The sequence below is a fragment of the Cornus florida genome, unplaced genomic scaffold (genome assembly GCF_030987335.1).
Source record: "Cornus florida cultivar Cherokee Brave unplaced genomic scaffold, ASM3098733v1 CherokeeBrave_3.0.0_Hap2_Chr04, whole genome shotgun sequence".
In the NCBI taxonomy this organism is placed as follows: Eukaryota; Viridiplantae; Streptophyta; class Magnoliopsida; order Cornales; family Cornaceae; genus Cornus; species Cornus florida.
This window is the reverse complement of record NW_026775574.1, coordinates 9,571,008-9,593,814: the sequence shown is the minus strand read 5'-3', so window position 1 is coordinate 9,593,814 and position 22,807 is coordinate 9,571,008. Positions and strand designations below refer to the sequence as shown.

The window sequence follows — 22,807 nt, the reverse complement described above, 5'->3', positions numbered from 1 at the left end:
AGAGTAAAGGGTATTCTTTAGCTTCTAGATGCTGTCCGTGTTTAAGTCATGAGGAAACTTTGGATCATGTTTTTTGCAGGTGTGAGTTCACATGGAGGGTTTGAGTAGTTTATCAGATTGTTGTGGATGGCAATTGCAGAGGTATATTTCAGTTCAAGAGTTGGCTGACATGTCTATTCAGAAATTCAAAGGTAAAGGGAGAAACAAGATGGCAAGGATTTTTTTTACTACTACTCTTTGTTTCATATGGATGGAAAAAAATAATAGGATATATAAGGATACCTCTACAGAACCTTTTAATATTGCTAAGGGTATTTTGTTTGAAGTTATTGATGTCACGGGGGTCAACCTTCAAGACATTACCTAGTTTATGTTTGGGTTTAGATTGCTTTTAATTTTGCCTTTGTAAGGTGTGTGGTGTTTACTTTGTTTTTACTCGGGGTATGCCCTCATTATTTTCATGTACTTTTTGTTTATATTTAATACATTCCTTCATTTAGGAAAAAAAAAAAAAATTAGGAATTAGTACTCTTTTGATCTTGTTTTTATTTTTATTTTTATTTTTATTTTTGGTTACTTATTGTGTTTGTTCTTGATTGGCTAGGTGAATTGTGCCAAGAGAATGAAGCAAAGGGAAATTGAAAAGCAAGAGAACTAAGAAGCCAAGTGAAGCTAAGCAAGAGCATAAAAAGCTCAAAAATAAAATAAAAATTGCAAAGCAAGCAAGGCAAAGAAAAAAACTGAAAAATCATTTGAAGTTGCTTAAGGACCTTTTGTGAGCTTTTCTAAACTCAATCTCTAATTAAATCATGAGCCCGCTTGGAGGCAAGTCTTTATTTTTCTTAGATAGATCGTAATCCCGCATGTAGGCAATTTAATTTTTCTAGCATATTGTTCAAAGTATGGGAGTGTGGGATTATCGTGTATGGAGGATTGTTGATTATTGATTTGTTGCGGAGGCAAAGTGATTGCTACTTTCTTGTTACTTGTTTTTGTTTTGTTTGTGCATGCATGGTCGTAGGTCATTAAATCCTACTCTTGTCCCACTTAATTTGAATCTTGAATCCATTGTTCGTCATTCTAAGGGAAATGGTAGTTCTAGTCATTCCATTTTATCAATGAAAGACATCAATGAGGACCATATGGAGGACCAAGGTCACATAGACAAACAAGGCTAACTCAAGCTATATAGAAGAAAGGAGCAAAGTGAAAGCAGATTGAAGCAAAGTAAGGTATTCAACAGGTTTGATCGGTCACAAGTACACTTTTATCGATTGAAATTTCATCGATCTAGACATTTCAAGATGGATCCAAGCTCTTTTGTCCTTATCCAAAGATCGCACAAAGTTCAATCGATCCAACAATTCTCAGATTGATCGAAAAGATTCCATCTTATCCTGTTGTACCACCCTACCTACCACTTTTGTCTCTTTCCCCAAAATATCTCAGATCTGTCCTTATCCAAAAAAGCGCCGCCATAGGAGGATTGATCCAGCTTAAGTTCGATAGATATTAGCCACGTTCGATCGATCTCACCACAAGTTCGATCGATCGAACCTTCCCAGGTACGAGAAAATTCAATTTCCAACTCATTAAAAGTTGTCTCATATCCAATCATTGGGAGGAATAATGGTGCACGAGCCCAGGTCATAGGGGGTGACATTTAACCTACCTATATAAGGAATATGAGCCATTCTTGAGAGCATACATAGAGAAAGACTTTTGACACAATTTTCATATCATATTCTTAGTGAGGAAGAAAAGAAGAGAGGAGGATAGAGACACAAGCTTGGAGTTCTTCCATCAACCAAGAAGAAGAACAATTTCTACTATAGAGTTAGCCCTTGAGGGTTGGAGGACACCTGTGATGACCCTAGTTTTTAGGCCAGTGTGTCCTGTGATGAACCGTAAGGATGATCCGATAACGGATCCGAATGCGGAAGCGAAAGCAGAAAACAACACTCTAAGAAATCAAAGTGACCTTCTATGAGGTCGTGGAACTCAATAAGAACTGATGCAGAAGCAAAAGATAGAAAATATGACAAATAAGCCCCCAGGGGCAAAATAGTCATTTCTGAAAACTATAGATTCGGATGCCATTGAGCACACCGCTGGAAGGACAACGAAAAACTAATCAAGATGGACTTAAGAATCGCATAATTCGGAGTCCGGATGAAGGAGAAACGGCATGACGAAGAAAAACGAGCACTTAAGGCAAAAAAGGTAAACTGGTAATTATCTAGGAAGAATCGGGTGCAACCGAGCACACCGTTGGAAAGACAACAAAAAATTAGTCAAGTTCAAAAAAAAATTCACTTGAATCGGAGTTTGGAAGAAGGAGAAAAGCCCAAAAGAAGAGTTGACGTCGCGGCGGCCTGACGAGGGCTATGGGGCACACGGCGCCCATGCGCGAGCCCACCGGCGCGCATGCCGGCGCCCAAAGACATGGATGGTGGCAGCCCTTGGCTGCTGCTACATTTTTTTTGATCTGCCTAGAACTGAGGCTTGAAACGGAGGTCAAGACGAGTTTTTATGGAAAAACACGAAGAAGAAACCCCCCCTAAAATCGAGTTTTCTACCTGACCAAGTAGACGGAATCGAAAAAAACTCACTGTGAAATCCCCAAAATGCCCCTAGATAAGAACTAAACAAGAGGGTTATAAAGCTGCTAAATGAAAACTGGAAGCTGAAACTTCACGAGGGATTTCCAGTACAAAGACGACATTTTCTGGAAAAACACGAAGAAGAAACCCCCCCTAAAGTCATGTTTTCTATTCAACCATATTAATAGAAGAAAATAAAGCTTTGTGAAAGGTCCATAATACCCCTAGATCAGAATATGCAAAAAAAAATACGAAATGAATTCACAAGAGGCTCAAAACACAAACGATAAGGTTTTGCCTGGAAACGACCATGCACGCAAACGTAACTTACCTATTTGGACGTGCTACAATGGTCCACGATTTAAAAATACCACCGATACAAAATCCGACCTCCCAACGGGCAAAAAGGCAAAAATGGAACTTGGAATGAAAACTCGGAATCCAAAAATACAAAACGGGATCAAATGACCGTTTGACCCTTGGCCACATTTCAAACATGATTTATGAGACCCTATGAAAGAATGAGAATGGAATTCCCACACCCGATGCAACCATGGTGAAGCAATGACTTGCGATTTTTCAAGATTTTCACAATATTTCATGAAGTTAAAAAGTACATAGAATACAATATAATGTTCATTGGCCTCTGGCCACATTTCATGCATATCAAATACATTGAAAGAAGTGTACTTAAGTACACATTACATACATGAAATCAAATATACATATTTTGACATATAAGTCTACAAAATGACATTTCATGCTAACATTCGCATGAAATGGAAACTTGAAAGCTACACGACATCCAAGGAATGCTAGGCGTCACGAACCAAGTCTTCGTACCTGAAATATGCCGCAGTATCGTAGGGGTTAGTAACATAAAGCTACTCGTAGGAGATGAGCAAGCATCGACCTAGTATTTTACAAATTTATCACCTTAAGGTAAAACAAGTTAAAGGGGCTCATGCCACCTAACGTCTATGTCCAAATGAGACTCGGGGAGCATCCTAAGCCACCTTCGAGTCTAGGCAACAAGAATCATGATGTACATACGTGTATGAAACGAATCATGGTTGGGATAATCTAAGAACACAACAAGAAGAATGCTTGAGCATAGATTAACATGAATTGCATTTTCAATACAATTGAACTAGGTCTAGAGTAATCCATATAAGATGACAAAAGGATATTTGAATACAAGTTAACAAGAATCACATTATCCATGCAATTCAACAACAAAAGAGCATGTTATACAATGCAACAAGGTTTAAGTTCTCAAAGCCATCAACTTAGAATCTAAAGCATAAACTAACAGTAGTGGTTCATGCCACCTAACGTCTATGTTATAAATGAATCAATAGGATCAATCCTAAGCTTTATTAGAACGTCAAAACACAATTTTCAAAATCGATGCAATTTAACCAACATTGGAACTTCCAATACAACGCATAAAGCACAATTTCGCAAAGTTAACATCCTGTAACTTAAAATGGAACGACAAATAAGAAACAACAAGTTACAACATCATTTAGTTATCAACTTGAAAATGAAGTGCGAAATCAAACAAAGTGGATACTCGAACGTCACGCCGGATCAGACCGACAACATAGTTACTTTAGGGTTACTAGCCCATGCGTAACCTCCCTATGTGTGCACTAGACTATTTATAGAGGGACTATCCCCCGTACTAGAAACAAGTCCTAGCTATAGTCAAACAACGACATCCCCAAGTTTCCAAAATCACCAAGTTATGCAACAACGCATAGATCAACAGGAATATGCAAGATAATCAACTATCTAGTAAGCACAACCAAATTTGGAAACCTATACAATACATGCTCTAAATCCACAACTAATATGATATGATGAATGTCGAATCTTTAGTGTGCGATTCGTTACACGCTATGCATGAAAGATGTTAAACATGAAGTGTGCAAATCATTACACAAGGCAACAATATATTCAATACGGAAAATATATTCTCATGAATACAAACATAGCAACTATGTTATCTAATGTTCAAAACATAACCAAATGAATATACAACAAGTCTAAGTCCATTATTTGAATATAGAAACCACTTCTAAAACACAACTAGATCATGGAGTAAATTGATAGAATTTAAATAGATAAACACAATTAAGTTCTATAGATTCCGATTTAACTCCAATTAACCTCAATTTAACACATGTTAAAGGACATGGCAAGGTCATCACCTATATCCATTCTAAAACTCAATTAGGTTGTTCGAACAACAAAGTAGAACTTTAATTAAATCATGTTAATTTAAATCCCAAGGTTCTAAAATAACTTCAAATAGTCCCAAATTAATATATACTAGTAAACAAGTCATGGCCAATACAAATATCAAGTTAAAATCTTAATTAAGCACAAAATAGATTTTAATTAATTCTTTTAATTAAAATCTCTACATTTTCAAACTTAACTAAATGCTCTCAATGTAACATATCTTAGAGAACATGCCAAGGACTAATGTAATATCACATTACAAGCTTATTTCATGCAAGTTACACCTATGTAAATTAAACTTTCACTAAAGATAAATATAAAATAAAGGTTGCAATTCTCATGCAATTAATCCCAATTTAATATATGTGAACAACCACACCAAAGCTTAATTTTCTAGCATGCCACAATTTAATTCCAAATTGTATATCACCATGAGAATTAAATCTTAAACAAGGAAATTAATTAAATGAAAGGTTTCAAAACCTTACCGAATATTCTAAATCAAATATATGTGAAGCTATATGGCATGTAGATCAAAAATATCAAGTCGGAATTCAAATAGAGTGAATAGTGCACTCGAGGCAAATTAATTAATCAAATTAATTAATAATTACTTATTTTCCAATTACTTTCAAATTCAACTATATTGAAAAGCATGCTAAGGCCAAATATAATATGCTATCACATATTAATTTCAAGTAGTTAAGGCCATGTGAATTAATCTTTCACCTAAGATAAATATTAAATAAAATCTTTAATACTTATTCAAATGTTCCAATTTTAATACACGACAATGAGCATATCAAGGGGCAATATAAAATCATGCTATATGTTTAAACCGAGCCATGAGCAACCGGTAAAATTTGATCCCGTACAAGAAAAATAAATAATAAAATCTCTAGATTTTATATTTAATCATGCAAACAAGTAGTATAAGCATCTCAAGCATGCTAAATAACTAGAATTTAAGCCTAGAACATCTCCTACCTCAATTTGAGATGAAAATCCAAAAGGCCCACCAAAATGGAACGGCTCCGAATCCGACGTAACTACTAGGTTTTGTCGGGGATAACGCCGTGAACATAACCCCCACGAAAGCCCCATCAAAATCAAAACTTGACCTCAAAACCAAACTCAAGAAATGGTCAAAACTGAATTCTAATAAGGGGGTAAGGTAGAGCACGGCGAGAGGAACAACAAACGTTAAGGTCGAAGACTTTCCATCAAGGAAAAGTGAACCAAAAGTGGAGAGAGAAGATGGAAGCACCCCTTGGGCTGCCATGGGAGCTCCAGGTCATGCATGAAGAGGGGAGAAGATGAAAAATGAAATATCTCACCCCCCATTTATAGAAATCTCAAAAACTGCCCCGAACGGGCCCCGTCGGGTCCGAAAAAGTAAAATTTGAGCAGACGCACTCAAATGGCAAAACTTTGTGAACAAAAAAGATTTAAAATGATAAAATATGAACAAAGGAAGAAACGGCGTTGAAAACCAAGTCCCGAGCAGAAAGTTATGTCCAAAACAAGTTTGGCGCAAACCGGGGCCAGAAACCCTGAAACTGGAAAACATCGACCAGGAGGAAATTCCAGGAGTACACAACTCGACAAAATGTGAAAATGAATCCCGTACGAGGATCCAGGCTCAAACAAGACATTTTGCAATAACTTTCATTAATTGTACAATGGCCCCTCCAAAAAGTGAAAACTGCACTTATGGCCAGAATAAAAATATCTTCCAAAAATATTTTCCTAAAAACCCCTGAAATAAAATATCTTCAAAAGATATTTACGAAAAACACCTCAAGAAAAGAAAATAATTTTAAACAACTTTTCATCCATGCCCCTATGGACAACGGGAGCCACCCGAGTACTTTCTTGCAAAAGTAAAGATACGTATTTTGTGGAAACCACTCAAGATGGAGATACATGAAGTCAAAAACCAATTCCGAACACAAGAACTATGGTTACGCCAACAAAGTGTCAAACGGGGAAAAGACAAAATAGGGAAAATGACGAAATAGGGAAAATGACGAAAAGTGAATAGTGTCGAAAAACGAAAAATGTGAAAATGACTCGGTCCTCAAAAGAAGTTGTCAATCCAAGGAAAAGAGTCTCAGGAACCAATTCCGAGCAATCGAGATGACACTAAACGACATGAAACAGAGCTCAGAAAAGAAAATTAAACGAAAAAATTTCATTCGTAAAATTTCAGGAAAAAGGAAAGGAAGGCAAATGATTGGGTCGTTACAACCTACCCTTCTTAAAGGAATTTCGTCCCCAAAATTAGGAACATACCTGAGAGAACAGAATAATGACCGAACAACAGGTCAAATCAAAGGACAGCTCACAACGCACTGAAGGACAAATCCTGAAGTCTAAAAATCAACTGAAGGAACGTGAAACCATGAACTGAGGCAACACCTCATATGAACCGGCACGTTAACTCAACGTCAACCACCGAGAGAATCCCAAGAAAATAAAACGTCAAACACAGTGAAAGAAGAGAGTGACAAGGCAGTACGAACAGTGACCAAAACCCGCCCACACTTACTCGTCAGTAAGGTAGCATGACGGTATAAGGCATTAGTTCATAACATGCCCCAACCAGGTCAACTCTGAGAAACCTATTGATACGGATGACATCAATGTCAAAAATGATCATTACCAAAAGCACCACGGGAACCAGGAATCTGCGAGAGTTGGGGTAGCTAATCCCAAAACTCTAACAACAATGACACTGGCACCATTATGCTTAAGACCTTAGATCTAAAAGCCACGATGGAAAAGGAAATGAAACGGTGCCTCCCTGGCCCACGTCTCACTCCACCAGACAAGGAAAGGGAAATGAATCGCAATCGTCTAAGCTCACATGAGCCTCACTCGCATCAACCAACAGAACAGACAAGAAGGTTCCTTACATGGGTCCTCACAGAATGAATTTCTCCAATCCAAGGAAGAAACTCGTGAAACAAGAACGCATCCAAGGGATACGACAGATCCTAAGAGACAATGCAAAAACCTAACATAAAGTAAACAAGTAGTATGCAACATATCATAACTATATACTCACACAAGTAGTAAATAAGTTACCACATAAGCAAATAGGCATGTTATCAAAAAGAACGCAGACATGTTATCACACTAGAACATGATAGTGACACAGAACATGTTATCAGGAAGCATATATACACATAAAGTATGCTTAACAAATAATAGATGTCTCAAAACACCTAAGCCTGTGAACATGTTATCATACAAGACATGTTATCAAGATACAAATGACAAATCAAAGCAAAACAACATGAGCATGATATGCACCCAAAACCCGTCGTCCAAGGTATTCGAACCCGGACGCTCTGACACCACCTGTAACGACCCTGGTTTTTTAGCCAGCGTGTCCTGTGATGAACCATAAGGATGATCCGATAACGGATCCGAATGCGGAAGCGAAAACAGAAAACAAGACTTTAAGAAATCAAAGTGACCTTCCATGAGGTCGTGGAACTCAACAAGAACTGATGCGGAAGCAAAAGATCGAAAATATGACAAATAAGCACCCAGGGGCAAAATAGTCATTTCTAAAAACTGTAGATTCGGGTGCCACTGAGCACATCGCTGGAAGGATAACAAAAAACTAATCAAGATGGACACAAGAATCGCATGATTCGGAGTCCGGACGAAGGAGAAACGGCATGACGAAGAAAAACGAGCACTTAAGGCAAAAAGGGTAAACTGGTAATTATTCAGGAAGAATTGGGTGCAACCGAGCACACCGTTGGAAAGACAGTGAAAAATTAGTCAAGTTCAAAAAAAAATTCACTTGAATCGAAGTTCGGACGACGGAAAAAGCCCAAAAGAAGAGTTGACGTCGCGACGGCCCGACAAGGGCCATGGCGCACACAGCGCCCATGCGCGAGCCCACCGGCGCGCATGCCGGCGCCCAAAGACACGGCTAGTGGCAGCCCTTGGCTGCTGCTACATTTTTTTGATCTACCTAGAACTGAGGCTTGAACCGGAGGTCAAGACGAATTTTTCTGGAAAAACACGAAGAAGAAACCCCCCCTAAAATCGAGTTTTCTACCCGATTGTGTGAACGGAATCGAAAAAAACTCACTGTGAAATCCCCAAAATGCCCCTAGATCAGAACTGAACAAGAGGGTCATAAAGCTGCTAAATGAAAACTGGAAGTTGAAACTTCACGAGGGATTTCCGGTACAAAGACGACATTTTCTGGAAAAACACGAAGAAGAAACCCCCCCTAAAGTCATGTTTTCTATTCAACCATATAAAAAGAAGAAAATAAAACTGATGTGAAAGGTCCATAATGCCCCTAGATCAAAATATGCAAAAAAATACGAAATGAATTCACAAGAGCCTTAAAACACAAACGATAAGGTTTTGCCCAGAAACGATCATGCACGCAAACGTAACTTACCTATTTGGACGTGCTACAATGGTCCACAACTTAAAAATACCACTGATACAAAATCCGACCCCCCAACGGGCAAAAAGGCAAAAATGGAACTTGGAATGAAAACTCGGAATCCAAAAATACAAAACGGGATCAAATGACTATTTGGCCCTTAGCCACACTTCAAACATGATTTATGAGACCCTATGAAAGAATGAGAATGGAATTCCCACACCCGATGCAACCATGGTGAAGCAATGACTTGCGATTTTTCAAGATTTTCACAATATTTCATGAAGTTAAAAAGTACATAGAATACAATATAATGTTCATTGGCCTCCGGCCTCATCTCATACATATCAAATACGTTGAAAGAAGTGTACTTAAGTACACATTACATACATGGAATCAAATATACATATTTTGACATATAAGTCTACAAAATGACATTTCATGCTAACATTCGCATGAAATGGAAACTTGAAAGCTACACGACATCCAAGGAATGCTAGGCGTCACGAACCAAGTCGTCGTACCTGAAATATGCCGCAGTATCGTAGGGTGAGTAACATAAAGCTACTCGTAGGAGATGAGCATGCATCGAACTAGCATTTTACAAATTTATCACCTTAAGGTGAAACAGGTTAAAGGGACTTATGCCACCTAACGTCTATGTCCAAATGAGACTCGGGGAGCATCCCAAGCTACCTTAGAGTCTAACCAACAAGAATCATGATATACATACGTGTATGAAACGAATCATGGTTGGGATAATCTAAGAACACGACAAGAAGAATGCTTGAGCATAGATTAATATGAATTACATTTTCAATACAATTGAACTAGGTTTAGAGTAATCCATATAAGATGACAAAAGCATATTTGAATACAAGTTAACAAGAATCACATTATCCATGCAATTTAACAACAAAAGAGCATGTTATACAATGCAACAAGGTTTAAGTTCTCAAAGCCATCAACTTAGAATCTAAAGAACAAACTAACAGTAGTGGTTCATGCCACCTAACGTCTATGTTATAAATGGATCAATAGGATCAATCCTAAGCTTTATTAGAACGTCAAAACACGATTTTCAATATCGATGCAATTTAACCAACATTGGAACTTCCAATACAATGCATAAAGCACAGTTTCGCAAAGTTAACATCCTGTAACTTAAAATGGAACGACAAATAAGAAACAACAAGTTACAACATCATTTAGTGATTAACTTGAAAATGAAATGCAAAATCAAACAAAGTGGACACTCGGACGTCACGTCGGATCAGACCGACAACATAGTTACTTTAGGGTTACTAGCCCATGCGTAACCTCCCTATGTGTGCACTAGACTATATATAGAGGGACTATCCCCCGTACTAGAACCATGTCCTAGCTATAGTCAAACAACGACATCCCCAAATTTCCAAAATCAATAAATTGTGCAACAACGCATAGATTAACAGGAATATGCAAGATAATCAACTATCTAGTAAGCACAACCAAATTTGGAAACCTATACAATACATGCTCTAAATCCACAACTAATATGATATGATGAATGTCGAATCTTTAGTGTGCGATTCGTTACACGCTATGCATGAAAGATGCTAAACACGAAGTGTGCAAATCATTACACAAGGCAACAATATATTCAATACGGAAAATATATTCTCATGAATACAAACATAGCAACTATGTTATCCAATGTTCAAAACATAACCAATTGAATATACAACAAGTCTAAGTCCATTATTTGAATATAGAAACCATTTCTAAAACACAACTAGATCATGGAGCAAATTGATAGAATTTAAATAGATAAACACAATTAAATTCTATAGATTCCGATTTAATTCCAATTAACCTCAATCTAACATATGTTAAAGGACATGGCAAGGTCATCGTCTATATCCATTCTAAAACTCAATTTGGTTGTTAGAACAACAAAGTAGAACTTTAATTAAATCATGCTAATTGAAATCCAAAGATTCTAAAATAATTTCAAATAGTCCCAAATTAATATATACTAGTAAACAAGTCATGGCCAATACAAATATCAAGTTAAAATCTTAATTAAGCTAAGGGGACCACAAATTAGATTTTAATTAATTCTTTTAATTAAAATCTCTACATTTTCAAACTTAACTAAATGCTCTCAATTTAACATATCTTAGAGAACATGCCAAGGACTAATGTAATATCACATTACAAGCTTATTTCATGCAAGTTACACCTATGTAAATTAAACTTTCACTAAAGTTAAATATAAAATAAAGGTTGCAATTCTCATGCAATTAATCCCAATTTAATATATGTGAACAACCATACCAAAGCTTAATTTTCTAGCATGCCACAATTCAATTCCAAGTTGTATATCACCATAAGAATTAAATCTTAAACAAGGAAATTATTTAAATGAAAGGTTTCAAAACCTCACCGAATATTCTAAATCAAATATATGTGAAGCTATAAGGCATGTAGATCAAGAATATTAAGTCGGAATTCAAATAAAGTGAATAGTGCACTCGGGGCAAATTAATTAATAATTATTAATTTTCAAAACACCTCCAATTACTTTCAAATTCAGCTATGTTGAAGAGCATACTAAGGCCTAATATAATATGCTAACACATATTAATTTCAAGCTAGTCGAGGCCATGTGAATTAATCTTTCACCTAAGATAAATATTAAATAAAATCTTTAATACTTATTCAAATGTTCCAATTTTAATACACGACAATGAGCATATCAAGGGGCAATATAAAATCATGCTATATGTTTAAACTGAGTCATGAGCAACCGGGAAAATTAGATCCCGTACACAAAAAATAAATAATAAAATCTCTAGATTTTATATTTAATCATGCAAACAAGTAGTATAAGCATCACAAGCATGCTATATAAAAATAATTTAAACCTAGAACATTTCCTACCTCAATTTGAGATTAAAATTCCAAAGGCCCACCAAAATGGAACGGCTCAGAATCCGACGAAACTATTATGTTTTGTCGGGGACAACGCCGTGAACACAACCCCCATGAAAGCCCTATCAAAATCATAACTTGACCTCAAAACCAAACTCAAGAAATGGTCAAAACTAAATTACAATAAGGGGGAAAGGTAGAGCACGGCGAGGGGAACAACAAACGTTAAGGCCGAAGACTTTCCATAGAGGAAAAGTGAAACAAAAGAGGAGAGAGAAGATGGTAGCACCCCTTGGGCTGCCATGGGAGCTCCAGGTTGTGCATGAAGAGGGGAGAAGATGAAAAATGAAATATCTCACCGCCCTTTTTTACAAATCTCAAAAAGTGCCCCGAACGGGCCCCGTCGGGTCTGAAAAAGTAAAATTTGAGCAGACGCTCTCAAATGGCAAAACTTTGTGAACAAAAAAGATTTAAAATGATAAAATATGAACAAAGGAAGAAACGGCGTTGAAAACCAAGTCCCGAGCAGAAAGTTATGCCCAAAACAAGTTTGGCGCAAACTTGGGCCAGAAACCCTGAAACTGGAAAACATCGACCAGGAGGAAATTCCAAGAGTACACAACTCGACAAAATGTGAAAATGAATTCCGTATGAGGATCCAGGCTCAAACAAGACATTTTGCAATAACTTTCATTAATTGCACAATGGCCCCTCCAAAAAGTGATAACTGCACTTATGGCCAGAATAAAAATATCTTTCAAAAATATTTTCTTAAAAACCCCTGAAATAAAATATCTTCAAAAGATATTTACGTAAAACACCCCAAGAAAAGAAATTAATTTCAAAGAACTTTGCATCCATGCCCCTATGGACACTGGGAGCCATCAGAGTACTTTTTTACAAAAGTAAAGATACGTATTTCGTGGAAACCACTCAAGATGGAGATACATGAAGTCAAAAACCAATTCCGAACACAAGAAGTGTGGTTACACCAACAAAGTGTCAAACGGGGAAAAGACAAAATAGGGAAAATGACGAAATAGGGAAAATAATGAAAAGTGAAGAGTATCGAAAAATGAAAAATGTGAAAATGACTCGGTGCTCAAAGGAAGTTGTCAATCCACGGGAAAGAGTCTCAGGAACCAATTTCGAGCAATCGAGATGACACTAAGCGACACGAAACAGAGCTCAGAAAAGAAAATTAAACGAAAAAATCTCATTCGTAAAATTTCAGGAAAAAGGAAAGGAAGGCAAATGACTGGGTCATTACAACCTACCCTCCTTAAAGGAATTTCGTCCCCGAAATTAGGAACATACCAGAGAGAACAGAATAATGACCGAACAAAAGGTCAAATCAAAAGACAGCTCACAACACACTGAAGGACAAATCCTGAAGTCTAAAGATCAACTGAAGGAACGCGAAACCATGAACTGAGGCAACACCTCATACGAACCGGCACGTTAACTCAACGTCAACCACCGAGAGAATCCCAAGAAAATAAAACGTCAAACACAGTGAAAGAAGAGAGTGACAAAGCAGTACGAACAGTGACCAAAACCCGCCCACACTTACTCGTCAGTAAGGTAGCATGACGGTATAAGGCATTAGTTCATAACATGCCCCAACCAGGTCAACTCTGAGAAACCTATTGATATGGATGACATCAATGTCAAAAATGATCATTACCAAAAGCACCGCGGGAACCAGGCATCTGCGAAAGTTGGGGTAGATAATCCCAAAACTCTGACAACAATGACACTGGCACCATTATGCTTAAGGCCTTAGATCTAAAAGCCACGATTGAAAAGGAAATTAAATGGTGCCTCCCTGGCCCACGTCTCACTCCACCAGACAAGGAAAGGGAAATGAATCGCAATCGTCTAAGCTCACATGAGCCTCACTCGTATCAACCAACAGAACAGACAAGAAGGTTCCCTACATGGGTCCTCACAGAATGAATTTCTCCTATCCAAGGAAGAAACTCGTGAAACAAGAACGCATCCAATGGATACGACAGATCCTAAGAGACAATGCAAAAACCTGACATAAAGTAAACAAGTAGTATGCAACATAGCATAACTATCTACTCACACAAGTAGTAAACAAGTTACCACATAAGCAAATAGGCATGTTATCAAATCAAACATGTTATCAAAAAGCACGCAGACATGTTATCACACCAGAACATGATAGTGACACAGAACATGTTATCAGGAAGCATATATACACATAAAGTATGCTTAACAAATAATAGATGTCTCAAAACACCTAAGCCTATGAACATGTTATCATACAAGACATGTTATCAAGATACAAATGACAAATCAAAGCAAAACAACATGAGCATGATATGCACCCAAAACCCGTCGTCCAAGGTATTCGAACCCGGACGCTCTGATACCACCTGTGACGACCTTGGTTTTTAGGCCAGCGTGTCTTGTGATGAACCGTAAGGATAATCCGATAACGGATCCGAATGCAGAAGCGAAAACAGAAAACAAGACTCTAAGAAATCAAAGTGACTTTCCATGAGATCGTGGAACTCAATAAGAACTGATGCGGAAGCAAAAGATCGAAAATATGACAAATAAGCCCCCAGGGGCAAAATAGTCATTTCTGAAAACTATAGATTCGGGTGCCACCGAGCACACCGCTGGAAGGACAACAAAAAACTAATCAAGATGGACTCAAGAATCGCATGATTCGGAGTCCGGACGAAGGAGAAACAGCATGACGAAGAAAAAAGAGCACTTAAGGCAAAAGGGTAAACTGGTAATTATTCAGGATGAACTGGGTGCAACCGAGTACACCGTTGTAAAGACGGCAAAAAATTAGTCAAGTTGAAAAAAAATTCACTTGAATCGGAGTTCGGACGATGGAGAAAAGCCCAAAAGAAGAGTTGACGTCGTGGCGGCCCGATGAGGGCCATGGCTCACACGACGCCCATGCGCGAGCCCACCGGCGTGCATGCCAGCGCCCAAAGACATGGCTGGTGGCAGCCCTTGGCTGCTGCTACATTTTTTTTGATCTGCCCAGAACTGAGGCTTGAAACGGAGGTCAAGACGAGTTTTTCTGGAAAAACACGAAGAAGAAACCCCCCCTAAAATTGAGTTTTTTACCCGACAACGGGGACGGAATCGAAAAGAAACTCACCATGAAATCCCCAAAATGCCCCTAGATCAGAACTGAACAAGAGGGTCATAAAGCTGCTAAATGAAAACTGGAAGCTGAAATTTCACGAGGGATATCCGGTACAAAGACGACTTTTTCTAGAAAAACACGAAGAAGAAACCCCCCCTAAAATCATGTTTTCTATTCAACCATATAAAAAGAAGAAAATAAAACTGATGTGAAAGGTCCATAATGCCCCTAGATCAGAATATGCAAAAAAAATGCGAAATGAATTCACAAGAGGCTCAAAACACAAACGATAAGGTTTTGCCCGGAAACGACCATGCACGCAAACGTAACTTACCTATTTGGACGTACTACAATGGTCCATGATTTAAAAATACCACCGATACAAAATCCGACCCCCCAACGGGCAAAAAGGCAAAAGTGGAACTTGGAATGAAAACTCGGAATCCAAAAATACAAAACAGAATCAAATGACCATTTGGCCCTTGGACATACTTTAAATATGGTTTATGAGACCCTATGAAAGAATGAGAATGGAATTCCCACACCCGATACAACCATGGTGAAGCAATGACTTGCGATTTTTCAAGATTTTCACAATATTTCATGAAGTTAAAAAGTATATAGAATACAATATAATGTTCATTGGCCTCCGGCCTCATCTCATACATATCAAATACATTGAAAGAAGTGTACTTAAGTACACATTACATACATGGAATCAAATATACATATTTTGACATATAAGTCTACAAAATGACATTTCATGCTAACATTCGCATGAAATGGAAACTTGAAAGCTACACAACATCCAAGGAATGCTAGGCGTCACGAACCAAGTCTTCGTACCTGAAATATGCCGCAGTATCATAGGGTGAGTAACATAAAGCTACTCGTAGGAGATGAGCATGCATCGACCTAACATTTTACAAATTTATCACCTTAAGGTGAAACATGTTAAAGGGACTCATGCGACCTAACGTCTATGTCCAAATGATACTCGGGGAGCATCCCAAGCTACCTTAGAGTCTAAGCAACAAGAATCATGATATACATACGTGTATGAAACGAATCATGGTTGGGATAATCTAAGAACACGACAAGAAGAATGCTTGAGCATAGATTAACATGAATTGCATTTTCAATACAATTGAACTAGGTCTAGAGTAATCCATATAAGATGACAAAAGCATATTTGAATACAAGTTAACAAGAATCACATTATCCATGCAATTCAACAACAAAAGAGCATGTTATACAATGCAATAAGGTTTAAGTTCTCAAAGCCATCAACTTGGAATCTAAAGCACAAACTAACAGTAGTGGTTCATGCCACCTAACGTCTATGTTATAAATGAATCAATAGGATCAATCCTAAGCTTTATTAGAACGTCAAAACACGATTTTCAATATCGATGCAATTTAACCAACATTGGAACTTCCAACACAATGCATAAAGCACAGTTTCGTAAAGTTAACATCCTGTAACTTAAAATGGAACGACAAATAAGAAACAACAAGTTACAACATCATCTAGTTATCAACTTGAAAATGAAATGCGAAGTCAAACAAAGTGGATACTCGGACGTCACGCCGGATCAGACCGACAACATAGTTACTTTAGGGTTACTAGCCCATGCGTAACCTCCCTATGTGTGCACTAGACTATATATAGAGGGACTATCCCCCATACTAGAACCCCGTCCTTACTATAGTCAAACAACGACATCCCCAAGTTTCCAAAATCAACAAGTTGTGCAACAACGCATATATCAATAGGAATATGCAAGATAATCAACTATCTACTAAGCACAACCAAATTTGGAAACCTATACAATACATGCTCTAAATCCATAACTAATATGATATGATGAATGTCGAATCTTCTGTGTGCGATTCGTTACACGCTTTGCATGAAAGATGTTAAACACGAAGTATGCAAATCACTGCACAAGGCAACAATATATTCAATACGGAAAATATATTCTCATGAATACAAATATAGCAACTATGTTATCCAATGTTCAAAACATAACCAAATGAATATACAACAAGTCTAAGTCCACGATTTGAATATAGAAACCACTTCTAAAACACAACTAGATCATGGAGCAAATTGATAGAATTTAAATAGATAAACACAATTAAATTCTATAGATTCCGATTCAATTCCAATTAACCTCAATTTAACACATGTTAAAGGATATGGCAAGGTTATCACCTATATCCATTCTAAAACTCAATTAGGTTGTTAGAACAACAAAGTAGAACTTTAATTAAATCATGCTAATTTAAATCCCAAGATTCTAAAACAACTTCAAATAGTCCCAAATTAATATATACTAGTAAACAAGTCATGGCCAATACAAATATCAAGTTAAAATTTTAATTAAGCTAATGGGACCACAAAATAGATTTTAATTAATTCTTTTAATTAAAATCTCTAGATTTTCAAACTTAACTAAATGCTCTCAATTTAACATATCTTAGAGAACATGCCAAGGACTAATGCAATATCACATTACAAGCTTATTTCATGCAATTTACACCTATGTAAATTAAACTTTCACTAAAGTTAAATATAAAATTAAGGTTGCAATTCTCATGCAATTAATCTCAATTTAATATATGTGAACAACCACACTAAAGCTTAATTTTCTAGCATGCCACAATTTAATTCCAAGTTGTATATCACTATGAGAATTAAATCTTAAACAAGGAAATTAATTAAATGAAAGGTTTCAAAACTTCACCGAATATTCTAAATCAAATTTATGTAAAGCTATATCGCATGTAGATCAAGAATATCAAGTCGGAATTCAAATAGAGTGAATAGTGCACTCGGGGTAAATTAATTAATCAAATAAATTAATAATTACTAATTTTCAAAACACCTCCAATTACTTTCAAATTCAACTATGTTGAAGAGCATGCTAAGGCCTAATATAATATGCTAACACATATTAATTTCAAGCTAGTTAAGGCCATGTGAATTAATCTTTCACCTAAGATAAATATTAAATAAAATCTTTAATACTTATTCAAATGTTGCAATTTTAATACACGACAATGAGTATATCAAGGAGCAATATAAAATCATGCTACATTTTTAAACCGAGTCATGAGCAACTGAGAAAATTAGATACCGTACAAGAAAAATAAATAATAAAATCTCTAGATTTTATATTTAATCATGCAAACAAGTAGTATAAGCATCACAAGCATGCTATATAACAAGAATTTAAACCTAGAACATCTCCTACCTCAATTTGAGATGAAAATCCCAAGGGCCCACCAAAATGGAACGGCTCCGAATCCGACGAAACTACTAGGTATTGTCGGGGACAACGTTGTGAACATAACCCCCATGAAAGCCCCATCAAAATCATAACTTGACCTCAAAACCAAAATCAAGAAATGGTCAAAACTCAATTCTAATAAGGGGAAAAGGTAGAGCACGGCGAGGGGAACAACAAACGTTAAGGCCGAAGACTTTCCATCGAGGAAAAATGAACCAAAACAGGAGAGAGAAGATGGAAGCACCCCTTGGGATGCCATGGGAGCTCCAGGTCGTGCATGAAGAGGGGAGAAGATGAAAAATGAAATATCTCACTCCCTTTTTATAGAAATCTCAAAAAGTGCCTCGAATAGGCCCCGTCGGGTCCGAAAAAGTAAAATTTGAGTAGACGCGCTCAAATGGCAAAACTTTGTGGACAAAAAAGATTTAAAATGATAAAATATGAACAACGGAAGAAACGGCATTAAAAACTGAGTCCCGAGCAGAAAGTTATGCCTAAAACAAGTTTGGCGCAAACCGGGGCCAGAAATTCTGAAACTGGAAAACTTCGACCAGGAGGAAATTCTAAGAGTACACAACTCAAAAAAATGTAAAAATGAATCCCGTACAAGGATCCATGCTTAAACAAGACATTTTTCTATAACTTTCATTAATTGCACAATGACCCCTCCAAAAAGTGAAAACTGCACTTATGGCTAGAATAAAAATATCTTCCAAAAATATTTTCTTAAAAGCCCCTGAAATAAAATATCTTCAAAAGATATTTATAAAAAATACCCTAAGAAAAGAAAATAATTTCAAAGAACTTTGCATCCATGTCCCTATGGACACTGGGAGCAACTAGAGTACTTTCTTGCAAAAGTAAAGATACGTATTTCGTGGAAACCACTCAAGATGGAGATACAAGAAGTCAAAAACCAACTCCGATCACAAGAAGTGTGGTTACGCCAACAAAGTGTCAAACGGGGAAAAGACAAAATAGGGAAAAGGACGAAATAGGGAAAAGGACGAAAAGTGAATAGTGTCGAAAAACGAAAAATGTGAAAATGACTCGGTCCTCAAAGGAAGTTTTCAATCCGCAAAAAAGAGTTTCAGGAACCAATTCCAAGCAATCGAGATGACACTAAGCGACACAAAACAGAGCTCAGAAAAGAAAATTAAACGAAAAAATTTCATTCGTAAAATTTCAGAAAAAAAGAAAGGAAGACAAATGACTGGGTCATTACAACACCATTCTGAGTGGCTAACCATCTTCTTGGGGCTAGAGTTAGCCCTAAACATGCTTTCTACATCTTGATTTATGTATTTTTGAGGGGATTTGTATTGTGATACATGTTTTGACATTTTTATATACATAAATCTTATTTATTCAATGATTTGTGTGGTTTAGTGCTTCCAATTGATCATTTCATTCTATCCATATGTCTATGTATGCTAGAATAGATATTCATGTGTTTGTCTCTAAATTTTGTGTTATTGATGCATGTCTATGTGTATTGATGCTATAGATTTAGAGATTGTTAAGACATAGTGCTTAATAGAATGCTCTTGTGGTTTATTTGATGGTTCATACTCATTTCTTGATGGATTGTGCCTCTCCATTAGTTTAATTAGTTTAATTTCATGTCATTAGCTTAATTGTTGTGTAGTTGCAGTTTAGATGTTAAATGGGAGGATAATCCATGCTTGTTGTTTGATGTTCCATACTTATGAAAACAAGTAGCATATGTCTTTAACCTTGTGATGTGTTTGGATTGTGAGCTTAAAGAAAGGATTAATGGCTTAGTTTGATATATTGTGCTATCCACTTTGTTGCTTAGATAATATATACTTAATTAGTCATTCATGCTTGTTGAAACAACCACACACATACACTATTGTTGCAATACATGTTTTCCCCCTCATTAATCATTCATTAACGGTATAGAAAAGCTATGCTTAGTGGTAATCTCTAAACCCCAAGATCTCTCTCTCTCTCTTATTTCCTCTCTATTGCATTTAGTTGTTTATTTTAGTTTAAATTGCATCTTAGTATAATTCAATCACCAACCAATCTTTTGATCACTCGACCTACTAACCCTAATCTCGATTCCACAACCTAATACGACCCACCAATCCCTTGGGACGATCCCTACTCGCCCTAACTATATTTTTAGTGAAAGGAAGTAGTGCCAAATTATAAATGTAAAACTTGGCCACACTTGTCTTAGTCCACTTTGTAAGCTTTTGGTGGCGCTCGACGGCGGAGCCACCAAGTTTTTGGCGCCGTTGCCGGGGAGTGATTGAAGGCAACGTTGTATTTGTGGAATCAATTAGGAATTAGTACTCTTTTGATCGTGTCTTTACTTTATTTTCATTTTCATTTTAGTTACTTATTGTGTTGGTTCTTGTTTGACTAGGTACATTGAGCTAGAAGGTAAGCAAAGGAGCATTTTAAGCAAGGAGCTAAGCAAAAGCAAGGAAAAAGATAACATCTAAAAATTTGTAAGGCTAAAATTGAAAATTGAATTGAAGTGCTAAAGGACCCTTTGTAAGCTCTTTCTTAACTCAATCTCTAGTTAAATAGTTGGCCTACGTGGAGGCTTGTATTTCAATTCTTAGATAAATCGTGAGCCCACGTGGAGGCAATTTTTTTATTCTTTGCATATTGTTGATAGCATGGGTGTATGGGATCATTGTATATGGAGGAAATTTGTTGATTGTTGAATTGTTGCGAAGGTGAAGTGATTGTTGATTGTTTGTTACTTGTCTGTGTTTTGCTTGTGCATGCATGGTCGAAGGTCATTAAATCCTACTCTTGTCCCTCTTAATTTAAATTTAGAATCCATTGTTCGTTACTTAGGGGAAGGGGTAATCTTAATCATTATACTTCTACAATGGAAGTACATAATGAGGACCATGTGGAGAACCTTGGTCACATAGACTAATAAGGTATCCTCCACCCCAATGTGCATCATGATAACATGCAAGTACCATTAGGCAGGCCAAGGCCATTCATTCACCCACCACAACAACAAGGCCAAGTTCTATTGGGAATGCCTAGGACAATGTTTGCTCCACAACCTCCCATAGTTCAAGGCAATCAAGGTGCCCATGTTGCACCTCCAATTGCTAACCCTCCCCTTGCTTTAAGAGATCACTATGTGCCTAATAAATATAATGCACCCACATGCATTCAATTGCCACCATTTAGAGCACACCACTATGAAATCAAACCACAAACCATTCAAATGCTTCCTAACTATCATGGACTTCCAAGTGAAGAATATTACAAGCATTTGGATGAGTTTCTTGAAGTGTGTTCCACCGTGAGATACACGAACATGCCGGAAGAAGTCTTAAGGCTTAAAATTTTTCCATTTACCCTTAAAGACGAGGCAAAATATTGGTTTAACAATCTTAGGCCTTTTTTAATAACTTCTTGGGCAGAAATGCAACAAGAGTTCTTGAAGAAGTACTATCCGGTTTCTAAGACCAATGCCATGAGAACCTCAATTTGAGAGTTTTCACACAGGGATGGGGAAACGTTCCATGAGGTATGGGAAAGATTAAATGAATTGCTTAGGAAGTGTCCACATCATGACATGCCCAAATGGCAATTAGTTCAATATTTCTTTGAGAGTTTATCCGATAATTACAAGGGTATGGTTGATGCTTCCATGGGTGGCTCTTATATTGATAGGCATGAGGATAACGTATGGCATCTTTATGAGAGCATGAGTGAAAATTCTTTGTATTGAACTTTATCTTCTAAGAATGGTAGGAATTCAAGTGGAAGGAAGAGTGTTGGCTTACATTAAGCTGACCATTCCAATGAAATAGCCGTTGAGATGAAATCCTTATCTCAAAGGTTTGATCAATTCTTGATCAACCAAAACTCGGCAAATCAAGTATCTTCCTTCCCTAACCATTCCCATCATGCATCTAATGAATCATGTATGACTTGTTCAAGTGTCTTACATTCTACTTTCAATTATCCCCATGGACATGTGCAAAGTGAGCATCATGAACAAGTCAATGCAGCTTTTGTTAATCAAGTGAACAATCCTTATGGCAACCACTATAATTCTAGTTGGAGGAATCACCCGAATTTCTCTTGGAGAAACTAAGGGAAGGCTCAAACCCTCCCTAAGGTGGTTTTCAAGGGAAGTATATTCCACCTCCGATGCAAAGCCAAG

The 22,807-nt window shown here is 37.0% G+C and overlaps 1 pseudogene; it reads right to left on the bottom strand.

Annotated features, from left to right (window-relative positions):
* Positions 1 to 22,116: 22,116 nt before the first annotated feature.
* LOC132305765 (small nucleolar RNA R71) lies at positions 22,117 to 22,215 on the bottom strand (annotated as a pseudogene).
* Positions 22,216 to 22,807: the final 592 nt, after the last annotated feature.